This window comes from Cicer arietinum, chromosome 3 (assembly GCF_000331145.2).
Source record: "Cicer arietinum cultivar CDC Frontier isolate Library 1 chromosome 3, Cicar.CDCFrontier_v2.0, whole genome shotgun sequence".
Taxonomy (NCBI): Eukaryota; Viridiplantae; Streptophyta; class Magnoliopsida; order Fabales; family Fabaceae; genus Cicer; species Cicer arietinum.
Window position 1 is genome coordinate 49,491,790 of NC_021162.2, and position 6,615 is coordinate 49,498,404.

Sequence of the window (6,615 nt, forward strand, 5' to 3'; positions counted from 1 at the left end):
TAAGACATGGTCCAAAATTTTCTATTTTTATGTGGCTGGTTTAAGTTCCACCCCACCGCTCCCTCCAATAATTAATGTTTTATATTAATTATTGAAAACCAAACAAAACAAATGAAACAGAAAGACCTGATCCAGTTCATTACGCTTTGTTTCTCTTGACACATATTTCGTCAAGAATATGATATGATGTTGCCCCTTACCTATCTTAACATAATGCATGTTTCCACATGCATCTCCGAGTGGTCTTAACAAGTTCCACATGCCCCCTTATGATATACGACAATCCTATATCATTATTTCATCAATAAATTTTTACATACATCTCTCCTTTTTTTATCCGAGCTAGCTAATCATAGCAATTTTATTAGCACATTACTTGTCACAACCTGATTTATTCATTATCCAGTAAGGAATGCTGTCCACAAAGGGACACTAGTGACCAATTGTTCATGCGAATTACGAAGCCAGCCAACTAACCAATATCAAACTGCAAAGATTCGAGTAGTATTTAATCAACAAATAATATATAACAATACTATGATCGCATCTAAAAAAATTAAAAAAAGTGATGGTACTAAAAACCAAGTCAATATTTTTTAAATTAAACTTGATGCACCGTCTTTAGAATTAAATTTAACGCATACATTCAAATAATTCTTAGAGTGAAATGACGATAATGATAGTTTAATTTTCAACCATTAATTATCAGATTTTAGTGCCTTTATTCTGAAATGCAAAGAGCTATCTTTATTAAGAATTATGGTTGAGCTTAAGAAAGAGAAAAATAATTAAAGAGAAAAATAAACTTAAAATGATTATTTGATGAATTGTTGTTACAATTAGAGTATGATGCACTTTTATATAGTGCAATTAATGTAACTAACCTAACAACTTACACATAACCATAAGTAATTTTAACTACCTCTAATAATGTCTATGATAATGTTACACATATCCAATTAATGAAAAATTTATGAGATTAATTTTTATATATTTACAGTGTATTTTTTTTTACACATATCCAATTAAAATATGTCAAATAAGTATTTATAGAGATATTTAATGAATTAATCTACAATGGTGACATTATAGAGAAATTTGGTTGAATAAATGTGTAAAAAAGTTACATTGTTAATGTAAACAAACTAAATTCAAAAATTATCATGCCGAATTAAACTATGTATTAAATGTATATTTCTAAACTAAGGCGACCACATTTCATGATGCAATTAATTTTTTTTATTGAAATTTAGTATCAACAGTATCTCGTACAAAATTATCTCTAGTCAAGAAACTTGTGCCAAATAAAAGAGAGACTTTTATTGATAACCAAGTATATGTTCAAGCCCATATTATTAATAGTATGCAGTAATTTTTTTTTATTATAAAAAAATCATATATAAATACATCATAAATAAGAAATTTTGAACTAGAATCTATAATTCATTATTGAGGCTCTGTAGAACTTTAGTTATCAAGAAATGTCTAAAGTTTTGAATTCCAACTATTAATGAATTTTATATAAGATCAAATTAATCGAAAATACCAAATTTGGTATTTGGTTGAACCAATCACTACAAGTTTCATTTACATCTAGATTATCCACAAACTTTGAATGGTGGGACGAGATAAATATGAGCCTACTTGATATTAGTCACACCATTTATAATTTTCAACTTGATTAATTCATAAAGTAAGTGTCATATGAGTTTTTTTTTTGGAGAACTTAATTTGACAATGTCAAAAAAAAAAATTATAAGCTATAAATTCCTTTTAATAACAATCATTTATAAACTTATAGTTTATAGTGTTTTTTGATAGGTTTAATTACATTTTTTGTTCCCCTATTTTATTGAATCACAAAAATAGTCTTTTCATTTTATTTGTCTCAAGTTTTGACCCCGCAAACACAATCTTGATCCAAAACTTGATGAAATGTTATTTTTTAATAATGTGTCAAAAAAAAGATGACGTGAAAGATTTAATGTGGATTAATTATATTTTATTATTATTCCAAAGTTATAAAATACATTTTCTATTTTTAAAAACAAATTTTCTAATTTATATTACATCATTTAATTAAAAAAACTTAAAAAAAAAACACATTCTTATTCGTATTCTAATCTCTAATTTCATTTCATTCCATCTTTTATCTTCTTCCCCTTCCCCTTCCTCTTCCTCTTCTTCTTCTCATCCTCAGTCGTCATCATCAATGAGCACCTTGAAGCTAAAGATGGTGTCAATAACGAACCCTAGCGATACCGCGAAGAAGGCTGAGATGGTGGATCTCAAAAACAGAAGTGACTTCATATTCATTCAAAGGTTAATACCTTCGGAGCAGTCATGAAAATCTTTGCTCTAGATCATTTTTTCTTCATCTCAATCCTCCCTGAATTCAGAACTTCCTAAAAAATCTCATATTTCTCTCCAATACTCTTAACTATTAATCTCAATCTGTAATTTATTTATTTTGTGATAATTATAATAAAATATCTTGGTTTTGTTTTACATATATCAAGTTAGTTAACCATGTGCATATTCATGGGATGATTATCCAAGACATCTTGGATGCTTTAAGGATAATTTTTAATCAACATTGGCTCTTGGCTAATGAATTTTTTTACTTGATTTTGTTTTTGTTGACGACGGAGAAGAAGAAGATGGAATGAAAAAAAGTAGAGATTATAATATGAATGTGTTTATTTTTTTATTATTATTATTATATTTTTGTAGTTAAATGATGTAATAAAATAGAGAATGTGTTTTTAAAAATAGAAAATGTGTTTTACAAATTTGGAATAATAATAAAATATAATTAATTCACATGAAATATTCCACATATTTTTTTTTTGACACATCATTAAAAAAGTCATACTTCATGATTAATAAAATAGGAGGACCAAGATTGTATTTAGAGAACAAAATTTGGGATAAATAAAATGGAGAGACTATTTTCATGATTAAACTAAAATAGGAAGACCAAAAGAGCAATTAAATATTTTTTATAAGTTAATTTAAGTAGTTTATGAATTTGTAATTTATCATTTTTTCTTTCAATTTACCTTTACTAATGTAACTAAAATCATTTTTTACTCTTTATAATTTATTTTTTACAATATAAAATAATAATTAATTTATAAAATTTAAAATAATTTTAATAAAAAATAGTTTATTTATTATAATTTTAAATTATTTATGAATAATTTAAATATTAAAATAATGAATATTTTAAAATGAATAATTTATTTAATTATTTAAATTAAAAATAAATAATAAGATAAATAAATAATATATCAGATCGATAAAATTTAAATTAATAAAATTTAAATAACTACTTTAAAAATATTTTAAACATCAATTGATAAAATTTATTTTTAATTCATAATGTCTTTTTATGTCATTTTGCATATGTCATTTTATATTTTATATTTTATATTTTAAGCTATTGGAGCCTCTAACATTTTCAAAGACTTCAATTAATATAACAGCATTCAAAACTAATCATAATCTAATAATTCAATAATTCAACCCGATGTCACTAAGATTTTTATGAGGATTTGAACGTTTCAAACTAGTTTTAACGCCCGCGCATTGCACGGGAAGGAATTTACTGAGTATTTTATTTAAAAATAATAAGAATCATAAAAACTAAATTAAATAATTCAAGTTTTGAAGAGATAAAATCACATAACAAAAATAATTAAACATCAAATGATAAAATGAAATTTGTTTGAGTCCTTTGTACATCGACAAAACAACAAGCGAAGACATAAAAATTTCCCTCACTAACTTGAAATTTGTAGTTAACTGTTTTTTTAACTGAAGCATAGATCATTCCTCCCTAATTTTTATTTTAGAATAAACATCAAGTTTGTAAACTAAAACTAACACAAAGAAACAAACCTAGCACATAATATTAAAAAAAATTCATTACGTAATACTAACATAAAACATTTAACATAATAAACATAAAGATTCAGAAACAAACTTAAGTCATATAAAAGTTGATAAAAAATATTAAGGAAAAAAATTAAGATAATGTCTATAATAAGTTGAATAAAAGATACAAATAACTTAAGCTAACACAAATAAATGTTTTAACTTTAACTTAAAAAACCAAATAAATTGAAGCAAAAACTTATACAGCAACATTAAACCATAATAGCTCCCGTGAAGTTTGAAAGGTATAGTAAAAAATAAAACCATAATAGCTCTGATGCAAAGAGGACCGTTTTGATAAGAGTGGGACTGAGAGATATGTTTCAAATTGTATTTTCACCAATTTGGGGTGTTTTGAGAAAAAGATGAAAAAACTCTAATCTTGAACAAATGAACATGGTACAAGGCGTGGTAAAGTTGTGGGTGTGGTTTATTAATGCAAGGAAGACAAAACCCTAAAATTGCAAGAGTAAGGCATTGCTAAAAAGAGGATGCAAATACTGAGTTTGTAATCTAACTATTAGGGTAGGGGTGTTCAAAAAAACCAACAACTGAACCAAACTGCATAACTGAATTGAACCAAACTGTTTTTAAACTGAAACGACTTATAAAAATTGAGAACCAAACTGTTTTTTTAAAAACAGTTTATTAACCTAACTAATTTTTAAAAACTAGAACCGAACCATTTTTCAGTTCAATAAAAGTAGAACAAAACCTATTTTTTTAGAAGTAATTAGGCTAATTATGTAAAATTTGGCCTATAGGAACAAAAAAAACTTATAGAAATAAAATAGTTTAGTTCAATTTAATTCAAAAGCAGTTCGGTTCGGTATCATTTGTATTATAACAATTCAATTTAATTCGAACAAATAAAATTAAACTAAACTAAAATCAGTTTGATTCGATTCAAAGCAATAAACTAATTCACCGATTTATAAAACAAGTTCGGTTCGATTCAATTTTTTTGAACTGAAAATCTATTTGATTCATGTTTCAAGTAGTTCTAGTTTATAACTGAACTTTGCCTGCTCTTATATAAGAGGAGGCAAAATTAGGGTGGGGGGAAAGTGGGCCGTGCAGGGTGTATGTTGTGTAATCCGGCCCATTCAAAAAATTATGTTTGGCCCATTGTGTAAGCATGGCTCATGGCTGTTGCGTTAATTTTTTTATTAATTTATTTATTCTTTAAAGGGTAAAAGGTACAATAGCACGTTAACACTTGTTATATGTAGCTGGCTTAAAAATTGGACACTTGAAAAGTTTTGCCATTTGAATGCACTCAAGGTGTCTAATATTAAAGGTGATTTATAATAGGGTGGTCAACTACTAGGTGTGTTTTAAAATAATTGAGTCATTTGATCATTTTATACATATTAAGAAAAATGTATAAATGAAAGAAAAAATATTATTTTTAATAAATTATTTTTGTTAGATATTGATGAATTATCAATGTTTTGAATGTACAATAGAATATATTGCATTGAACATGATACAAGTAATATTAATTAAAAAGTAGATGAAAAAAAATTATTGAAAACTAAAAGGTGATTCATTTTGCGACAATTTGTCTTTTGTGAATGGATCAATTATTATGGGAGAAGGGAAGTACAATAAATTATACAGAGAAATATGACTAATTTAAATGAGATTTATCCCTCTTAATGGCAAAAGTGATATTCTCAGATCTCTATATTAGTGTAAGACGACTAAAAAAACGAAACTCTTGTACAAAAGTTTTGCTACTCAATAGCCCTATATGATTGGATCAATTTTCGCAGTTTGAAACAATTAATTTATATATAACCAAATGTGAGTCATGCTAACAAATCTCTTTAGACATTTGTTAAAAAAAATGAAAATAAAATAAAAAATAACTTTTGAATGAGAAATATGAATTTTTTCAATTTTAAAATATGAACTATACAAATTGTAAAATTTATTTTCTATATTTAGATGTCCAAAGATATTTGTTAGTGTTAACAATGAAAAGAGGAAGAAAGAGGAAGAAGAGAAACAATCGCTCTAAGTTTCATAACATAGAATGAACCAAACTTCAATTAATAGGGTTACAATGAGTATATATATAAAAAAAACATAAATGTCTAAAATACCCTTACTACTAATATATAATAACATTATCTAACATCTTCCCTCAAACTCACAATGCATTAATATGGAGCATCGAGAGTTTGTCAACTAAAAAACGAAAACGTTTAATGGAATGCATCTTTGTGAACAAATCAGCAATCTGTAAAAAAGAAGAGACAAACAGTAGAGTAAGGGTTCCATGCTGAAGATGATGACGAGTTTTGATCTTGTATACCCAACGAGACCCAATAGCACGTTTTTCAAGAGGAAGAGGTACTAATTCCCAAGTATTGGTTTTAGGCAATGCAGATAGTTCTTCTGCCATAGCCTGCTGCCAAAGAGGATCAAGAACAACCTCTTTATTGGAAGAGGGCTCAGACAAAGTTCGGGGTAACGAGGAGGATCAACAATCGCAGGAGGTGGTTGGACAACCGGGGGGACAAGAGAGATGTCACCAAAGAAGAAACGACAATCAAAGAGAAGAACCAACAAAGAGAGAAACAACGAAAGAAGAAGCAGAAGCCAAAGAGAGGATCATTAGCTATACCAAACAATCACAATAAAGAGAGAAACCAAACCAACAAGAAA